The sequence below is a fragment of the Oryzias latipes genome, chromosome 17, assembly GCF_053564925.1.
Source record: "Oryzias latipes strain Hd-rR chromosome 17, Olatipes_Hd-rR_3.1".
Classification (NCBI taxonomy): Eukaryota; Metazoa; Chordata; class Actinopteri; order Beloniformes; family Adrianichthyidae; genus Oryzias; species Oryzias latipes.
In genome coordinates, this window is record NC_136253.1 from 25,194,986 (window position 1) to 25,214,756 (window position 19,771).

General features: G+C 39.4%; 1 protein-coding gene across 5 annotated transcripts in view; it reads left to right on the plus strand.

The window, feature by feature from the left end:
* The first annotated feature begins 2,136 nt into the window (after positions 1-2,136).
* The window catches only part of chd7 (chromodomain helicase DNA binding protein 7), an 84,024-nt gene continuing 66,389 nt past the window's right edge, over positions 2,137-19,771 (plus strand). For 2 of the 5 annotated variants that reach the window (XM_023965274.2, XM_078934486.1), the window contains exon 1: positions 2,137-2,538. The gene's annotated coding sequence lies outside the window, so the exon portion shown is untranslated. Of the gene's footprint in view, positions 2,539-2,737; positions 4,120-19,771 lie in introns of those variants that run through there. The other 3 variants (XM_078934485.1, XM_023965276.2, XM_023965275.2) reach the window with 3 other exon arrangements.

Below are 19,771 nucleotides of genomic sequence, written 5' to 3' on the forward strand. Positions count from 1 at the left end.
CCGAGGCCAGATTGTTTTGATAAGCAAATTACAGATTGTGTCAGGGACATCCGCGTTATTGCAGGTTACTCACGTTCCTGCAGCGTGCATCATTACTTCATTGGTTCAGGGCAGAGAAAAGAAACAGAAAATTCAAAACCATATATTCTGGGGCTGCTTTACCATGTCGCTATGGACACTGTAAAGTTCTCACACATCTACTATTCTGCTTAGTTTGAAATAAAACTTAGAGTGAAAACAAATCCACTTTATTCTCACCCTGTGTTTAAACATGTCAACAATACTCTTTGACTTCAACGATAAGAAGCATATGAACTGCATAAGAATCCAGGATTCAAAAACTTATGTTGGTGCAGAACATGGGATAGAAAATACAAAGTTTGTGTCCAATCTATCGTGGTTAATCAACGTTTGCAAGAACTGAACCTGCACCTGAGTCTAAGCAAATGCAAACACATCTGTAATTTTTACTGTTCTAAGAGAAGACCATCACAACCCCAAAATGTCGTTTTTTTAACATGTGGCTGACAAACACACGTGAAAGTTTGATTGAAGGTTATGTACTTTGATATGACTGGTTATCACCGTAACTAATCATCTGGTCTGAAGCATATAGCTGCATTTCTTGAAGCGAAGCCAGCAGGATTGATTGTAGAGGTTTGGCACTGCACATGTACAAGTATTTTATTCAATCAGATTACACAGTTGATAGGAAATATTCTATTTTATCAATGCTTTCCTTCTGTGAAAATGTACAGAACACAAGTCCTAAAACTCTACATTCAATGCTCAATTTCTTCAAATATGTGCCTTTATGTTTGCTACTTAGAAATATGCACACTCTAGATGTGTTTGTGGGAAATGGGAATATTTATACAAACGTGATGTGTTCTTTTAAACCCTCGACCTCTGAATTGATTTGCATTGACAGGGGTCAAGGGATTCAAAATTATATTTCTTCAAGATCAACCGTTTATAGTAGCTTTTAACAAAAATGTTAAATATAAACCAAAATGGCCTGTCCTTACTATACCGTCGCTCAAAAGCGCTTTAGAGTCACAGTCCCATTCCCCCATGCACACACACATTCGCACACTGTTGGTGCACCCTGGCGCCAACCTAAAACCACCAATGTGGGGTTAAGTGCCTTGCCCAAGGACATTTCGCCACGTGGGCAGGCAAAGCAGGAATCAGACCTGTGATCAACCGAACAGATGTTGACCGCTCTACCTCTGGTGTTAGCATTTGTCCCAAATTGAGATTGTGAGTTTAAAGATGTAACACTGTTTTTGTGTGTTTACCTTTATTTGCCAATTAGGTCTAAATTAGGTCTGTAGCAGAAGAGGGAAAAAAAAGCTATAATAATAGTGCCGCCACCGTGTTTAACAGAAAGATTTGAATCTAAAAGTCCATATAAACAAAAAAAACCTTTTATTTTTAGTTCAGAATGTTTGATGCTAGCTATCGGTTTGTTTTTTACACAATCAGTTCTGGTTAATTTATAAATATTGTTCAAATAGACAGAAAAAGCATAAAAGGTCTCATTAGCATCTGTAACAGAATTTATTATAGAAAACTGCTGCACTTCCTCCTAAAGTCAACATTTCCATTCATAAACAATGCAAATTTGAATAAATACTGGGAATTAAACCCTCTATTTGAACCATCTTCCTGCACATTTATGTAGCAAATGTGAAGAAAAAAAAACTATTTCCAGTTAAATTTGAATGTACTTTTCCTGTAAACAGAACATTTTTTCTGTTCCAATGGCTGTAAAAACACGAATCCAGAAATAAAAGTTTTACTAATAAAAAAATCATGAACCTAATTAATTCTGTTAAAATTGAGTAAGTATGTCCAATGATTGAGATATAAGCTTTCCGGTGTAAAAATTGCCATTACAAGTTTGCAGGACCTCCAAAAGGATAAATAAGAATACTTTTTTTAAATAAGGCAAAAACTAAAAATAGTCCGTACAAGTTTGTTGCCCCCCCCCCCCCTCCCATATTTTTTTAATTTAAATACAAACAATTGAATTTTAATAAACATTTCAAAACAGGAGTCCACAGTCAAATCAAACTAACGCCTTTGTTTTTAATTTTCATATCCAAATGAGAGTCCAGAGAAAGCGTCACGCGGGCACGGCCGAGGTCAGTGACCGCGCACGCCGCTGTTTATCTGTACGAGAGGTCCTCGGGAGCGCGCCCCCCCTGGCCGAGGAAGGTGAGCGAGTGTCTGGAGGGGAGGACTCGGGAGCGCGACCAGCCGAGGGATCGATCGGATTAAACTCGATTTGAGTGAAATTAACACAAAGGAGAGAAGAGCAACACACACTAGTCGGCGAGGTCGCGGATGCAAGACACGCCGGAGAAATATTGAATGAAAATAACAGCAAACACGAACTTTTTCCCCCTGTTTATTTATATTTCAAACTGAAAAGGATCGCGGTGGATGGGGTTTTTTTCCGAGCAAGCGGAGATTCTACCCTGGTGACGAGGAGTTGATTTGATAAAATCCCGAACCGATCGAGCTTGTTGGGTAAGCAACCTAAAGCCAATTTTTTTCCTATTTTTTGGGGGGGTACAAATAACAATCTGGTTGGAATGGTTCTACAGTCTTCGTCGGTTATAAATAAAAACCTCCTATATTTTATCAATGAATAGTCAGTAAGTTTGTCATACTTTTTTGCTCGACAATCGGACTCTAAACCGCCGTGCGGGCTATGTGCTTTTTCCAGTCCGGAGGGCATTGGCTGAAGGGAGAACTCCATTCATCTCGGGATAAATCGTGCTAAAGATTTATCGTTTGATACTAAAGTCATTGAAGCTGCCATGCCGACATGCTAACAATAGCAAGTTTAGCTTTGCCAGCCGCTGCATCGCTCAGAGACGCACAACAGTCCTGGTAGATAGTTGAAAAGTGGAAAGGGAGAAAAAAATCCACGAAACGCCACGGTGAGCTCTCCGCCTGTGTAGCGTCCCTCCGTAACTACTTAGGCGGTTTTGTGGATTTGAAAACGGACTTAATTCAGTTTAAAAGTGTTAGCCCAGTTAGCTAATTGTGTTGAAGCTTCCAGGAGACACGAGGTGGCTCGAGCGTAGAGGTGAGTCACCGAGCGGAGCTCCGAGGGAGATTCCCAGCGGACAACACTTGGCTCATTTGCCCCTCATTTTTGATGGATTTATACCAAATGTTCGCAACTAAAGTTGAAAAAACAACGAAATGAGCGCGCGCAGTTGTGTTTTTTGTGAATTTTAATGGAGTCTGAGTGAAGTGTTTGTAGTAGTCGCTAGTTTTATTGGACGGAAGGGACAGGAGTGGAGGAGGGGGGAGGCTAGACGGTCATCCCATAAAACAGTGTTTTTCACGCTTTCTCAGTCAAGGTTTGCGTGAATTCACGTTTCTATTAAAGACAAATATAGATTTTTGCGACTTTGTCCTCCGTTTGGTTCGGGGTAAAGTGCTTTTCGGAAATAAAAACCGAGATGAGAGAACCGTTCCCCGGTCCGGAACGACGTGCGAAATACCGCTGATAGGCTAATTAGCCGTGCTAGCCGCTGGAGGTCGGCCCAGCGCGAGGACACAGAAGTTCAGCTAGCCTGCTAGCCAGCTCCCATCCTTATTGTGTCCGGCCAAACCACTTCAGAAACCCATCCTCTCTCATCCAGAGCTGCCTACTAACCTGCTGTCGGTGGATCGCTCGGTCGCTTGTTGTTTTGGCAATGGGATCAACTTTATGACTTTTTTTTGAGGAGTTAAAATATATATCTTTGTTAAAGTCGCCGTAAATGTTCTTTGTGCATCTTTTTTGGTGTTTGAAACCGATCGTTTTCGGTATTCTCAAGTGAAGTAGTCGGCTACACTTGTTACTCTGTGTGGACGGGAGGAAATAAGTAACAACACCTGCCGGGCGTCGCCGCGATTGGGACATTTTCTTTTTATTTGGTAGCAGAAACTTGCACGGTCTCATCGACATGGACTGTTGAGTGAGCGTCTCTCTGCCATCTTTCTCCATAATGCGTCCTGGAAGCAGTTAACTTGCATAATGATCAGCCGGCTGCGCGCACGCATCTCCCAAGTCTCACTCAAGAGGGGCAAAACTTCCCGAAACATTGACTGGTTAGTATTCGTTTTCGCATCGCCGCCGTATTGAGGGTGACACGTAAGGTGTTTGTTGTTTCCCTGGCTCCTGTTTGCCAAAGAGCCAGGAGTTGCTACCCCCACCGCCGTGTGTCTGAGCCAAGATGGCAGCTAGTCATGTTTAGCGGGCCACAGAGGGAGAGATAAGAGGCCCCGACCACACACACACACACACACACACACACACACAGCACACAACAGATGTTCTGCACTGGTCTCTCGTTCCGTCTTTTCTTGTGGTTAAAAATGAGGCAACCTTCCCTCTTTCAGCCATCGCCTTGCTCTGGAAGCTGTTTTGGAATCAGCAGTAACTTTTTACATTTTATTTTTTAGTTTTAAGGTTATACATAATAATCTAACACAAGCATTCTGCAGAAACAGCTACTGGTAGACTTTTTGGTTGCTAGAATTGCACCGTTCAATCAACTTGTTGATGCTTATTTGGTTGATCAAATCCAGTGTACCGTATTTTTCGAACTATAAGTTGCAGCAGCCAAAAAATGCACAATAAAGAAGGGAAAAAACAGATTTCATTTTGAAAGGAATAATGGAATAGTATGACAGTAATATTCATGCTTTATACTGGGCATGTGGCGCCCAGGGTGTAAGCAGTGAGGGGCTTCTTCTTCTTCTTCTATTTCTCCTGTTTACCAGTGCGTGTCTACCACCTACAGTTGTAAGAAGCTAATTGCGAAATATCGAAGCAGTGCAAACCTCGCAAACATTGGTCCAGGCTTTCTCTATTCCGATATATGAAAGACTTGGTAACTTATAATTTCAGCTGACACAAACTGCAGTTATTAATTTCTCCTCCATGATCAATTTTCAAAAGTTTTGGGACTTGAGTCCCAAACTTTTGAGACGCCATCCATGTGTGACTACCAAATCCAAGTCCCTGGTTGGTGAAAGTCTAACTTAAGTTTCAACGTGCATTCAATGGTCGCTTGTTTTGTACGTAGAGACTGAAAACGGCGTGAACGTAAGAGTTTTGTACACAGAAACCCAAAATGCGCATAGGCTTTTCATTGGAAGTGGTTGCTTGTAATTGCTGTTGCTGAGGGCGGTGTGCTTAAAGGCCCGTACACACCGGGACGAATTTCGCGCACGATATTCGCCGACGTTTAACGCCTCGTGACTAAACAAAGGGCACCAATGAGAGTGTGCACACCGACGGGAGAAACGGCACGCGTCAAAGCGTCACTTTTTAAAAAACACCTCGGGTTCGTTTTTTTTGGTTTGACGCGCCGCGTCGAAATCTATTCGACCAATGAGAATGGCGCTTTTGCACACGTGTCTGGAGCTTCTGAAGTTACAGTAAAACACAACTTGGGGGCGCTCAAACACAAAACTGCCTTTCTGAGCACATATACCAGCGAAGAAGATAGACGCCAAGTAGCGTCTACACTGCCGCGAAGAAACAATGACGGACATTCTAAAATATCCCCGAACCAAGCACCAGTTGGAGCTACTGATGCTTGAAATATTCATGTTTTCTTTGTATTATTCTGACAAGCCCGTGAATACTTGCTCTCTTCTTCTGAGTGAAAAGCAGCTTTAAGTACTGGAGTATTTCTGTTTTACATTAAGCGCCATCTAATGTCAGGGAATGAAATTGCATGTTCGCACGGCTCATCGTCAGACTGGGTGTGAACACAAAAAACGTGGCGAAAAACGCTGTCGAATAACGCCTGGCGAATATTCGTCCCGGTGTGTACGGGCCTTTAGACTGAACGGCGCTTCTTCTGTGTTGCTGTCAGTGGCGAATACTGACAAACCTACAAGCGCCCTCTAGCGGTTGTTGCCATTTATTTTTTTTCGAAAATCACAAGTTTCACCTTGAGTATGGGTCAAACCTTTGGCCAAAGTACAAAAAATATCTTACTTATACCACGATGGATCCTTTGATTATGGAGAAGTTGGAATGATGAACTCTGACACAGGAACCTAAGAAAGCAGGTGGAAAACTGTCAAGTTTGACTAAAGACTTCTTAAATTTACTCACAACGTGAATGTAATAAATACTGGGTTGTATTGTTTTCTCCAAATTTAAGCATAATGATAATTTTTTTTGTTTACCTCTGAATATGTGTGCCATTCAAAGAAAACCATAACCATGTTGTGACTAAAAGAAAGTGGGAAAAAAATGATAAAATATTGAGATGAACAGTAAACGCTTAGGATTTCATGCTTTTAGTATTTAATACATACAATAAATATGCCCAAATATCTTTTATAAGAAAATAACTTGGTCGTTATGAAGGAACCCACTCTGATGGACTTTTAGAGTGACGCATGTTACTTTCAGACATGTAGAAAGATGTTTTCATGTATCAACTGGGTTTGTGTGGTGAAAAAGTAAATGCCTGTAGGATTGCAGTTACTGACTTTAGTTCACCATTTTGGATAGTAACATTCTGCTCAGCTTCAGCATCCTAGGTTATTTTACCTATTTTCTCTGTTTTGGTTAAAATGGCTTGATATTAAATAATCTTTACTTTTATCTTTCATAAATAGTTTTTCTTAAGATTTAGCTGTGCTTGCTATAGCACACTTCATCTTAACTTCATATTAACCCTTTATGCACACGTTACACGTTTGGATGAGTTAAAATTGCAGGGGGGAAAAACTTAACCGATGTATCAAATATATTTTCCTTGTCTGCCAAAATCCCTGAAAACTTTGAAGTGACCAGATATTCTGGTCTGGTCGATTTTGACATTGGTCACTTTGAGAAGTATCAGTCCACTTTTCTGGTTATTTTGTTGTTAATTATTGCATTGCATTTTTTTTTCGTTTATCATGTTTGTATGTCAGAGGATTTTAGGAGCAGTTGAGTTTAGATCTTTTTGATTCCAAGTAACTGATTTGTCCCCCATTTGTGTTTTTTTCCCGCCGTTAAGAATATGGTGTGAATTTGAAAACTGAAAGTCATTATAATTTAAATATGCTTTAATATATGACTTAAAATCATAACAAAAATATAATTTCTGGATGTTTTTTTCAGTTTTCTTAATTATATTTCCATTTTCCCCAGTCAAATGAATGCATCATGAATGTGTATATATTTCTTCAAAAACATGTTAGCTTGACCAAAACACAAACTTGTTTTCTGGTGTTGAGTCGTGTCAGAAAAAATTGCTATGACTGTAGATTAGGCCTGCACAATATACCGCAAATTTATCGTTATCGCGACATTAAGCTGTACAATATGCATACCGCAAAAGACGGCGAAAATCGCAATAAATGGTTACCTTAAATGTGCTAAAACAATCTCGTGGCAGCTTGAAATATTGAACAAATGAAATAAATCCCTTTTATGCATTTAACCAATCGGAAGGACCCGTTTACGTTGTTGATCAATCAGATGAGCCCTTTTATGTTTGATGTTTGCCTCCTATGTCGACAAGGGTCATTTGGAGTATAATTTTTAAACTGTTGCAGTGAAATGGAAATTATGTTTTTGGTTGTTTTGCTATTTGTTTATATACCACGAATCATATCGTTATCGCAATATTAATCACCAATATCGCATATCGCGAGTTTTCCTCATATCGTGCAGCCCTACTGTAGACTAATAAATATCTGCTGTTAGGTCAAATGCTAAAAGGGTTTCTTGTAGATGATGGCACAAAACTAATAAAGCAATAGTCTAAATGTCTTTGCCTCACATTTCTGCAGAACTTATGTTGGGTAGAGAGCAGTGCTGGGATGTGTCCTAAACTTTATCACTTTAAATTAAATTTTCACCCCCAACAACAACTTTCATGTTTCTTGAATCACCCAACAAAAGCTTCGTCCATAGAAATATTGTTATGAGCGTAAAAGTAGGTAAAGACCCCCGCATATAAATGTTAAATGAAGACTATTCTCTTCTTTGAGGCATTCATAGGAGCCTTAGATGACCTTTGCAATTAGATCAGGAACTATAGGAGCACAACAAAAAACAGTAACGTCTGATCGAACTCGCAGTTCTTACTGTTTTTTAGTTTGGAGTCGACTGTATACTTTCCACTTTATCGGCTTTTTACTCCTCAGACTTTAGGAAAACATCCCCCCCACTCTCACAGTTAGGAAAAATGTGTTTTGGGGGTAGATGGAACATATTTTGAGGGTTGAAGGCTCTCCCCATTGTCTGGGCCAGATTGCAGCACATGGCGTGGGGCAGTAGACTGTGTTGGTGCTCAGAAGTTGTTTGGTGTTGGGGCGAGAGTAATGATGTTTGTTAGGGTGGCCATTTTGTCTCCTATCATCATGTGTCGTGAATGGCAGCCGTGTTAGCAGAGATGAGGAGTGGTGCTGTTGTTTGCCTCCATCTCTTTAATGTTTGCCATCTATTGCTCCAACCCACCCACCCACTCTCTGTCCAAGCGTGAGCCTCCCTCCTCTTCTTTTTTGCTCTTCATTGTCACCCTTTTCATCTTTTTTTTCTCTCTCTCCATCTTTGCCTGCCCGTCGTTCCCTCCTGTTCCCTCCTTCTTCTCCTCCCTCCCCCTCCTCCAGTCCTATCATTTCTAGCCAAAAGGTTAGCGGGGGTCTTTAGCACTGTGGTGACATTCAAAACTGAGTGTCATCGATGTCTGTCTCACTCTCTCATCCCTCCCTCCCTTTCACCTGTCTTGCTCTCTGCCCCCCACCCCCCTCCTCCTGCAGCGAAGGCCTTCTGGACCAAGTACTGTGCCTAGAAGAGAGGCTGGCGTAAATACAGCTCTCAAGTATTTCTGTGTGGGTTGTATGTGTTTGTCTCTGTGGAGGAGATGTTCTGTCAAGAACCCCCGACGACCAATATGTGCCATTTAATCTGTCTTTGACCTCAGCCAATGAAGACGTGTGTCGTAGTCAGTTTCTCCTCTTCACCGCTCTTCTGTCCACTCAAGGACACTTGGAGTTTTTTTTCTATTATTTTCAGATGGAGCCCAGTGCTAAAAAAGGGACCTCAAAATGAAAACAGATTCAGTTTTAATTGGTTCTTCTGTCAATGTGTTGACACAGTTGTGTCATCGATTCACAACATGGACATGTCTTCTTAGCATCCTAGTCTAATCATCAAATTGTTCCTGTGACTGATGGAAAGTTAAAAGCAGTCTGCTCATGGAGTCAACATCTAGCCACTGAAGCAAAAGAGAAATATGGAGTTAAAGGAAAACAAGTTGAACAGTCGTGTCCCAGCGTGTTCCTACCTCCACAGTTTCTCAGTAAGTTGTTCTAAGATTTTTTTATTTCTCAGATACTGTAAACATGCTGAACAAGGACAATTGTAGCTATTGACTGTATATGAGAACTGGACTGAGTGTGACATCACTCATAAAAAATGGCTTACCTCTGAAACGAAGTCAATTCAGTCACCATTTTTTCATAATGCGGACGTGTTCGAGGCATTTATGTCAGAAAGCAGTGATTGGTTCAAGTTGGTCTGAGTCATCATTTCTATGGAAACTGGTTTCACCAATCAAGTGTGAGCTTGTTGGAAGTTCACACCCCTGTCACTGAAAGCAGGCTCGTGAGAATCTGTCAAACGTTTCTATTGATCAAGGTGTGGGTCAGCGTTCACCACATAGTTTTATTGAGGCATCTGATTGGTCAGTTAATAACTGGAAAAAACTTGCAATAAATAAAAAAATATCATGAAAAAAAATAGGATAGGATAGGAATAGCTGGTTATTACTGAATACAAGTCTTTTGACTTTTTGGGACCAGCGAGTACTTCCTACCTGGAACACGAAGAGGGAGGGAGGGTTCACTCAGTCCAGTTCTCAGTCAGTGGTCTAAATCTACCATAGAAGCACATTATCCCAGAAACCACAGTCAGAGAAAAAAAGAATGTTCCAGAACAAAAACTACCATCGTCTGTAGAGGACAACATTTAGAGTATGGAGTGAAACTAATCACTCCTAGGGGGAAAATGGCACCAGGTGAGCCTGCTCCTCTGGTCTAAAATGTCTCAGCAGTAGCAGTGATCAATAAACCTGGAGTCTGGGTTTGTCATCTCACCTGCTGTCTGAATCTGGGTTTGGTACGATCTTTCCTTCTACAGGAATTTATTTGCAATTATTTTAATAGGTTGGAAATTCCATTGAAAAAAAATGTTTTCAAACTGATGAAAATGATTCATTTTATGTAAAAATCAATCAAAAATCCAACCTTTGATGTTCACGTTGGTTTCTGAACCTGAAAAGATTCCCAGTTAAAAGGCGCCCCGTAGATTTCAAATGTCTTCAGTATTCAAACGCATGACAAAAGTGTTGGGGGGGGGTTTTCCCTAAACCCGGCGACTGTACCGAAGTGTTGAGTCATTTGCATCGCTGAGCAACAATTTCCCCTCACCTGCAACTTTTTGATCTCTCCTCGTTTAGGTTTGTATCTGCTAAGTGGCTTTCATATCATAATTGAAGAACAAAAACTGGAATATCCCTGTAAAAAAATAAAAAGTTTTAATAAGGTGGAACACATTTGTCTGCTTTGGCTGGTGAGCCCTGAAGGTGGAATGTCAATGATTTAGAGCAGTAAGTGAAGTTGAGATGATTTTCCTGCAGCCAGTTCCACTTTTGGGATAAAAGTTGGTGAAAGTTATTTAATTTGGGACTGTAATTATCAAGCTGGCTAAATGAAGTTTGCTTACATTCAGAAAGTTCTAAAACCTTGATTTACTCAGCAGAACATTAAAGCCGTTTTTAAAATGTATGGTGTAATCAGTCAAAAAGAGATTTTTTTATATATATACTTGTTGTGATATGATCTAGAAATTTATAGCAGGCTGCCTAGTTTAATATAATTTTTTTAGAACATATAAGGAAAATGTGAAACTGAATCTTGTTTTTTTTTTTTTAACATTCTACTTAAATTTGACCCGACATAATTTAAAGGAAAAAAAAAGTTGTTCTATACAATAAGTGTTTCTTCATGTGAGCAGACATAAATGAACCAGATTGTTGAAATGAGTCTTAGATCTCTTATGTTGTGGTATTTATTTCCTGAAGTTAGTAACTGTAGAGTTTGCTGTACCTTTGTCATTTATGTTGTAAAAGCCTTTTGTGGTCTATCGTGGTACGTGTTTCTTTAGAGAAACACTGATCAAACTTCAATCATTGGAAGATGATTTTGATAAAATTGTTAAGAGGTGTTGTGGTCTGAAGAGTTAGAGCTGGTTTACTGCTGAACAAACTAATCCTTACCCAAGCAAACTTTTATTTGGTCACAAATTCATGGATTTACATTGTTTTGCAAGCTTACCTTTTTTTTTTTTTAAAGTGAGTTGCTTGATTGACTCATAGGTCTCCCATAAGTCAATAAACACCTTCCTTTACATTTACCAAAGGAATACCTGGAGAATCCTAAATACTCTCCAAATCTTTACAATGTTCATCTCAACCTAGTTATGGAAAGGTTCAGTTATTTTTATGTAAACCACTTTGGCCCAGATTTTGAATCCCAATATGCAGATGTGTTGGTTGAAAGAAACCAGGGAAGCTAAGACATGTTTACTTAAAATACTTTTTTAAGAAACAGAAGATATTTTCTTGTTTTCTTTCTTTAGCAGGACAGAGCAGTGGTAAGATTTCCTGTAGTTCTTGGTCGTTTTTGCTTTAATGTGTTTGACGAATTGCAGAATGCACAGACAGGGGCTTCAAAAGTAGCTCTGACCTGACAAAATTCATTGCCTCTAAGTTTAGCATCTGTCCCCTTCTTTTTGATGACCGGCAAAAGTTTCATTCAGCACCAAATTAGTCATGGATATTAGCTCTCCTTTTGATAAATATCTTTTTCTCAATGCTTCTCCTTTACTGTCCGCGTACACCCTGGATTTTTGCTTAATTTTGTTTTTAGAAAAGTCATTTAGGTTCAGCAGTAATCATTTTCTGCTACGTGGTGACCGATCATTAAAATGTTCTCCTGAGAGATGAACAGGGTCCATTTAGGGACTTTAGCCTCAAAATCCTATTTGTCCTTGAATGCTACAAAGTAATTGAAGATTTGGTTTGATGTGCTTTCGTAAAAAAGTAAATTAAATCAGAAAGATGATTATCTTTTTTGCAACAAAAGAGATTTTAATCAGGAATCGGAGGATTTTAGGCCAATTTCTTGCTACTTTTTAAGTGAGTGACCCCTACCTAAAAGAGACTTGCTGAGTTAAGACATTTTGATGCTAAATTATTAGACGCTTTAATAAAAAGCAGAGATGGCCCTCGTATTCAAACATTCATGAACTTAACGCAGAAAATTTGAAGCTGCATAGATGTCAGGACTTCAGTCTTTGAGCTTTAATCAGCACCATGGAAATCGGTTCCAGCAAAATACTCATTTAAGGCTGGCTAGATTCATTGGGGTACACACCATGTGTAAATGCATGGGTTTATTTAAGCCCAGATGCTTTGGCGTTCACGAGGATTGGAATGCTCAGGGGGAGAACCTGATCAAATGCTGCACTGGATGCTGTGCAGAAGTGAAGTGGCACAGCTGCTGAGCACGAGTCTTGCGTGAACAGCATCTCTTGGCTGTCCTGTGGGCAGGGAGGCTCTGAACACGCCAACCTGAAAGTGATAAGGCAACAGTATGTGAAGACTTGTGAAGACTGCATATGGGGAGTCGTTGGTCTGAGTAAATAACAAACCATCAGTGGAACTTACAAAGACGAGAATGTGCGGCAGTTTTTATGGAAAAAATGTGTTAACATAAGTTTAAGATGACAAAATGCATCAGCGATCATAATAATGCTGCATTCACACCAAACCAATTCATGTCAAATTCCCACCCGCGCCCTCTCTTCTGACTCGTGTCAGATTCGCTGCTCGACGCTTGTTCAAAAATGTGTTCATAAAGCTTGACACTCCTAACGTGTGTGGGAGGAGCTACTGTTAAATGTTTTTAGCCTCATCGCGACATAGAGCCGTGTCTGTTTCTCATTTACAATACATAGAAGACACGGCTGATGTATAGAGATCAGGTTTATTTATTCTCTACAAAGCACCGGTAAACACGTCGCCACGTTTGGGTTCATGAGATCATTCAGACTCTCCCAGTACGGTGAGCTTCACCATCTGCTGCACGAGCTGCATCTGAATGACGGCCGGTTTCAGCTCTACCTCCGTCTTTCTGTGACCCAGTTTGTAGACTTGCTATCCCTCAATAGTCCGAAGAGGGGAAAAAATAAAGCTAAGAATAAAGTAGAGTAACCTTTTGCTAGTGACTCAATGCAAATAAAGAAAAATGTCATAAATGATCCTGCTGATCATGTCATCAACACGCCACATGCCGAAGCAGAGTCTCTGATAGGTTGTCGCGATGCAAATATTTCGCCAAAGTTCAGATATTTGAACTCTGGACGTGCCACAGGACCTCTTTATCGCGTCTTTACATCGTCTTAACATCGTCTTAACATCGAAACTGGATGCCCTTATATGCAAATCGCGTTCAGTGTGAACACTGTTTTAGAATAAAGGACATAAAGGAAATGTTAGACCTTTCTGCTTGGACCTCAATTTTACATTCCGAGTTTGGGGTTTTAATAAAGCTATTTAAAGCATTGTTTTTGAACTACAGATAATTGTCTTGATGTGCTGCTGCCTAATTGAGCTGAACTGCTGGCTTTTGATTGGTTGATTGGATATTTGTTTCCACAAGCAGTGAAACTTGACTGCAATGAAGCACAAACTAAAACCAGGACTGTTTTGAACTCAATTTTATGAAGATATCATATTGCTGTAATAACAGATTTAGCTCTTCAGGGGATTGATAATTTTACACCTTAGCTTAAAGTAGAGATGATTATATTTTCAGGTCATGGTAGCACAAGTTTTTTGGTTTCATTAAAAATGTACTTTCAAAAGTATCTTTTAACAATATGTGTTTTAAAACGCTTCTTTTGGGTGCTATCATTGGTGTATCACTTAAATTCACCTGCTTAACAGCCAAAGCCTGAAGTTGGTGTCAGAGCCCACATAACAGGTTTTTAGGCTCAGTGATCACATGAACGCGCACACATGCCCGGTTTACTCTAGCAGGTTCCTTGTCCACCTCCTGTGGCCTACTTCTCTCATTTTCTCCCTCCCTCTGTTCCTCCATCCCTCCCTCCGTCTGTGTCCTCTGGGATCAGGCCGAGAGCCGGCCAGTGGTTTTTCCTACCACATGGTAAAGGCAGGGAACAGATTGGATAAACACAGCCCTTTCCTGCTGACCCACCCCCGCTGACCACCCCCTCCCCCATACACGCACCACGCACACACGTACACACTCACTCTATCCATTAACAAAGCAGCCGTGCGTAAAATAACCAGAATTTTTCTAGCCTCACTGCTTCTTTCTTCTCTGTCTCTTGATCCTCCACCTCCTCCTCTTCTCTCTTCCTTCCTTCCGGGCTTAAAATCCCAGCCTCAAACACATGGCCCTGCATCCCCTCACTTGAGCGTAATTACACACACAGCTAGCCAGCTCCTGCATGCTGTCCTCCATTTGCGAACAAAGGTATAAATTATAGTTGCTTAGATCCTAGCGGTAATTTGAGGTGGGTGGGTGCACACGTGTCCTCCAGAGGAAGAAGGAGATCACTTATATTTCAGGTGTGTAGTTTGGCTCTGTTGCTCGTCGGCTTCGCTGTCATAGTATGTTTCTTTGGCTCAGATTTGCTGTACATCTCAGAGGAGCCATGGCGTTGTTGACATGGCAGAGCCGGTAGTAAAGCCTGCAGGCTACAGACAGTTTAGCTGCCAAAGTGTTGACAGCACTGGAAGAACTGCATTGAACCGCAATTGGCTAATCTCCCTGCCTTCTTCTTTTCTTCACCTCTGACATGCAAAAGTAAAAAGAAGAAAAAAAAAACTTTTTGGTAAAGTTTGGCATGACCAATAAAAACAAAACTAAAAAAGGACTTCACTTTTAAAGCTTTTTAAAAATGCCACTCGAAAAGACAAAGTTGAGGAACGAGGTGCATGAAAGGCACCAATCCAGCCAGTTTAATCCCAACTAAAGTTTACTGCTAGTTTAACAATTTTTGTGACAATGCAAACCATTGTAAGCAGTTGAAAAGCTTTTATTTACATCAGAAAGCAGTCGTTTTGGGTCATCTCTGTCTAGGTTTGTGATTGGCCCTAATTTTCCACTTTCTTTAAATGGTTCACTTTTAAAGAAAGCATTCTCTCTGCCACTTTGTCACACCCCTTAAATAAAATTCCCCATCCTCACTAGACATGTAACGTGTAATATTAACGAGCAAAGAGGCGGCTGAAGATGGCTTGGAGCTGGAAAATCTCTTAGTCTGCGCTTTTGGGATGTTTTTTTTTTCACACAGAGCAAATGAGTTAACTTCACAAATATGCATGAAACTGTTGGGACAGCCGGGGGAAATAAAACATTCATTTGATGGCAAAAGTTTTTATTGGCAAACGACGAGGACAGCTCACACCACACAGCAGCGACTCAACAGCAGATGTTATTGAGAAGATGAGCAAGGCAGCTGGAGGAAGATCCCCAATGTTTGGCTAAAGACATGGATCCTTAAAAAGCAGTGTTAAAATAAGTATTAAATATTTAGCTTATTAATTCAAATTATGTCACAAATCTGTCATCCTGCAATATTATCAATAAAACAAATAGCTTTGTTTGTATTTTACTCACATGTAGAATATAAAGGTAATTGTACTCGTTTTCAAGTCCAATGCCTCATCATCAAATTTGTAATTATACTTTTTTAGTGTTTTGGAATATAAACTTGAATAAAGGTATAAAGAACCAAAAAAAGTTATGATCAGAAGGTAGATCTAAATTTTGTTCCACTTGAGCGTTATCTGATGTCCTGGGTCAGATTGCAAAACTCTAGTAGAGCTGTAAAAGGAATCACAAAATGTAGACATAAAATTGTTGAACCAGACAATATAATTGCGCTCTTGATTATAGCATAATATAAATAAAGGTCCAACATAAGCACTTCATTGGCTTCACTCTAATGTTGCTGGCTGTCAGTGAGGCCATTTAGTTGCACTGACTTGGCAGTGATTGTTTTTTTTTTTGCGGCTTCGGCTTGGCTGAATGGGTAGTCTTGATAATTGTGGTTTGACAAATCTGCAGTCCAGTGTCTGTGTGAATTTCAGAGTCTGGCTGGTGATCGCCGGTTCATTTCTTAACTCTGCGTAAACCAGCGTGTTCTAAAGGCTTGATGATAATTAATGGTTTCAGGGGTGGATGAAAGTTGTAAAATCGGTTTTGTTCCCATGCTTATGGGCTTCCTGCAGCAGCAACAGAACCAGACTGGAAGTTCTCTCTGTGTTCTTGAATTTGGGAATCTCACCACGTTATGGTGAAAGTCATGATGCAGATTCCTGAGCTTTATTTTTGGACATTTTTCTTCAGTAATCAATGGAAGAAAGAAAGAGAACTCCTTTCATTATAATGTTCAGTATTTCTTTGTCGTCATTTAACACTTGTAACGTAGGATTTCGGCTAAAAATTAGTAATGGATCCAAAGTGAAAACACTATCTAACCTGTTGTGTCTATATGTGTGTGTGTTTTTTTTTTTTTAAATTCATCACTAATATCGGAGTGAGAGAAAAATCTTTGTCTGGGTAATGCAATTTAGAGTCACGCGCTTCCTTGCAAAAATCTGAATTTTTGACTTGACATTTATGGTTTTAGAGTTCGAGGTTATGACCTCTAAACATGAATGTGGTTTTATGAAGCCATGTATAAAAACACTGATAGCTTTTGACACGTCCATGTTCTGCAATCAGTTTAATTAGGTGGAAATGCCTCAAATGTTCACACCTTAGCCTATTGGGTTTATCACTTGAAACAGTGAATGGTGCTGGAACAATCAAGAGAAAAAGTCTGTTCGCTTCTTATGTTTGTGTTTGCAAAACAATCTACGGCTAATCCCGATAAACCTGTTGCCTTCTTTATTTTACCATTTTTACAGATGAGACATTTTCCAATTTTTTTTTATTTAGTCATCTGCATTTTCTTTATTTTTTAATTTACTTTTACTTCATGTACACATAATTCACTTCTCTTTGATCCACTGGAAACGCTGTCGTAACCCTTGTGCCATACTAGGCACTTTAACATTGGGTGTTGGGTCATCTAGACCCACTAGACGGTGCGCTGAACCTTTTTTCTTAAATGGTTTGTGAACCTCACTGGTGTCCATGGATTACATGAAATCTTTCCACCTTTATCCACCTTTGTCATGGTAGGGAGAACATGTCAATGTAAGGGTGGGGTCATCTAAGATAGCACAAGGGTTAATGTACACTGTGGCTTACCTTACTTGCACGTGAGCTGAGACTCATTCTCCAGCAGATCAGAGCTAACTTATGTCCACACCAGAATCTGGGTGAGCTTTCACACCTGACCAAAGGAATAGACTATTTTAGGGAATCATTTCTGCTTTAGACTAAAACAGCTTTCAGTTGTAGTCACATTGTTGCCACAATGTACTGTTTAGAAACTTAAGATAGTAATTTTGGCACTTATTTTTGTACTTATCAGTTTTTTTGTTGTCAAACCTTCCTTCATCATTGCTCAGAACACTATATGTTGTATAAATGCAGAGAAATGCTTTAAAGGTGCTGCTTATGTTTGTGTTCATCTGTATCTACAGAAAAACATACATGTGAATACATTTACCCGGTGAGTTTATCATGCTAGAACTGGAGTCAAATGACTTCTGCGTCTAAATTATAAAGTTGACCCAAGTTTACTTAAATGTTATATGCATGAGCCGCAGTTCTCACACTTTCATAGCTGCAGAGGAAGTGTTCAACTACAGACTAACATGTGATTGGTGCATAGCATTTGCAAAACAAACGCTTTCAGCATGCATCAAATGTTTAGTCTGTTTTCCTGTTGTGTTTTTCTTTTACATTTTTTTTTTTTTTTTTTTAAGACGACAATGGGTCACAAATATACAAAATCTTGGTGTGCAGAATGAGCTCCCCACCCCTTATGTTGTTAAATCAGAAACAACTCGTCCGGTGGTCGGGTTCTTTGGTGTCCTAGCATGTCCTGTCCTTGATAAGATACGTTTTCTAGATAAAGGTTTAGAGTCGCATCTTCTGTCACAATGTATGACCTTTTCTTATAATTCAAGTTAAATTGAAGAAGCAGGGTCTTAGTCAGAGCTTATTTTGGGGCTGCTGTTTCTGTGTTTAGACCTTCAGATCAGTATTTGAGTCTGCAGAAGAAGGCTTCTTGAGGTTTTGTAATAGTGGCTGTGGTTTAAATGATGGTATCAGTTTTATGAATGGACTGAAGCAGGGTGTTGTGTTTAAAATTGACAATGAAAGCCCATCTGTCAATAATGTTCTAAAGTAATGAGTATTGAATGCGTTTCTATTGCTGACGAATGCTGTCACTGAAGTTTGTGTCCGCTGTGACCTTCTAGAAACTGATTTTGTCTCCTACAAACAGTTATTATCTTAGCCTCCTGTCTTTGGAGGATGGCTTCCCACTTGCACGATGGCTACAGTAATAATTGATTATTAATGTATAGTTTCAACGCTAACCATCAGAACTTAATTCAGATGAAGGTTCAAATCAAATAAAAAATCAAAGCAAATGTTTAAATATTGTTGTCCTAATTTTTGTTTTTAACTGGAAAATGAAAGATTTTACAATTATGATATAGTTAGGTTCTTAAGAAAACTTTTGTACTGACTGAAATCAAAGTTTCTCTTTGGTGAGCCTTTTTTTAATGTTGAAAAAAAGATTAGTTTAAAATGAAGGTTGTAATTCAGTGGCTGCCATTGGAAATGACCTTCTGAGAATTCATTTTGTAATTGGTCATGAAAATAGATATTTAAATATAAAAATACCTGACAATTGAAAGATCTCCTTTTTCTGTTTAGTCATTTTGCTGCTTTCTGGTGCGTTGGGTAGTTTAAAATATACATATAAAAGCTTTTATTGCCTTTTTTTTGTTTCCCATGGCCCTTTTTTATCTCTTCATAATTCTGTAGTTATTGTTTTCTTTCATTGATTTATTTAAATATACTGTGTGAAGAAAAAAGTCTAATGGTTTTAACTGAATTCAGTAAATGTTTTTAAAACCCTGGACTTAAAACTACAAACTTGCACCAAATTGGTGATTAATATACTTTTTTAAAATTTGATTATTTTTTCAAAGTTACGATTTTTAAGATCATTTGTGTCACAGTTAACTGAATATGGGTTTTTCATCCAGAGCCCACGGCACAAGTCAAACAGAACAGCAGTTTTTTTCCCAAGGTGGTTTGTGTTACTTGTGACATCTTGTGATATCGAGGAGATCCACAACAGCTCATGTTTTGTGTTCCAACATTGTCATACAAAATTGAAGATTACTGACAGATGGAGACCATGCTCAGGCCAACTGCAGTTTTGCATCCAAAAAAAGGGAAACCCATGCAAGGGACTGTATTGATGTGAATCTGCTGCTGCAGGTACCAGTGATAAAGGAACACACAAGCAGCTCTGTCCAGCTTGAAGGTTTATCTGATTATAAAAAAAACAGTACATAGCAGTTTATTGTTTATCTAGAAAGTTATAAATGCCAAATTATTTTAGGTTTTCCCTTTTAACAGAGCAGGGTGGTGTTAACTTAATGCATGGCAGTAGAATAAATGGAAGCACCGGGGGGCTGCGGTTTGCAAATGTCAAGACTCGTTTTCT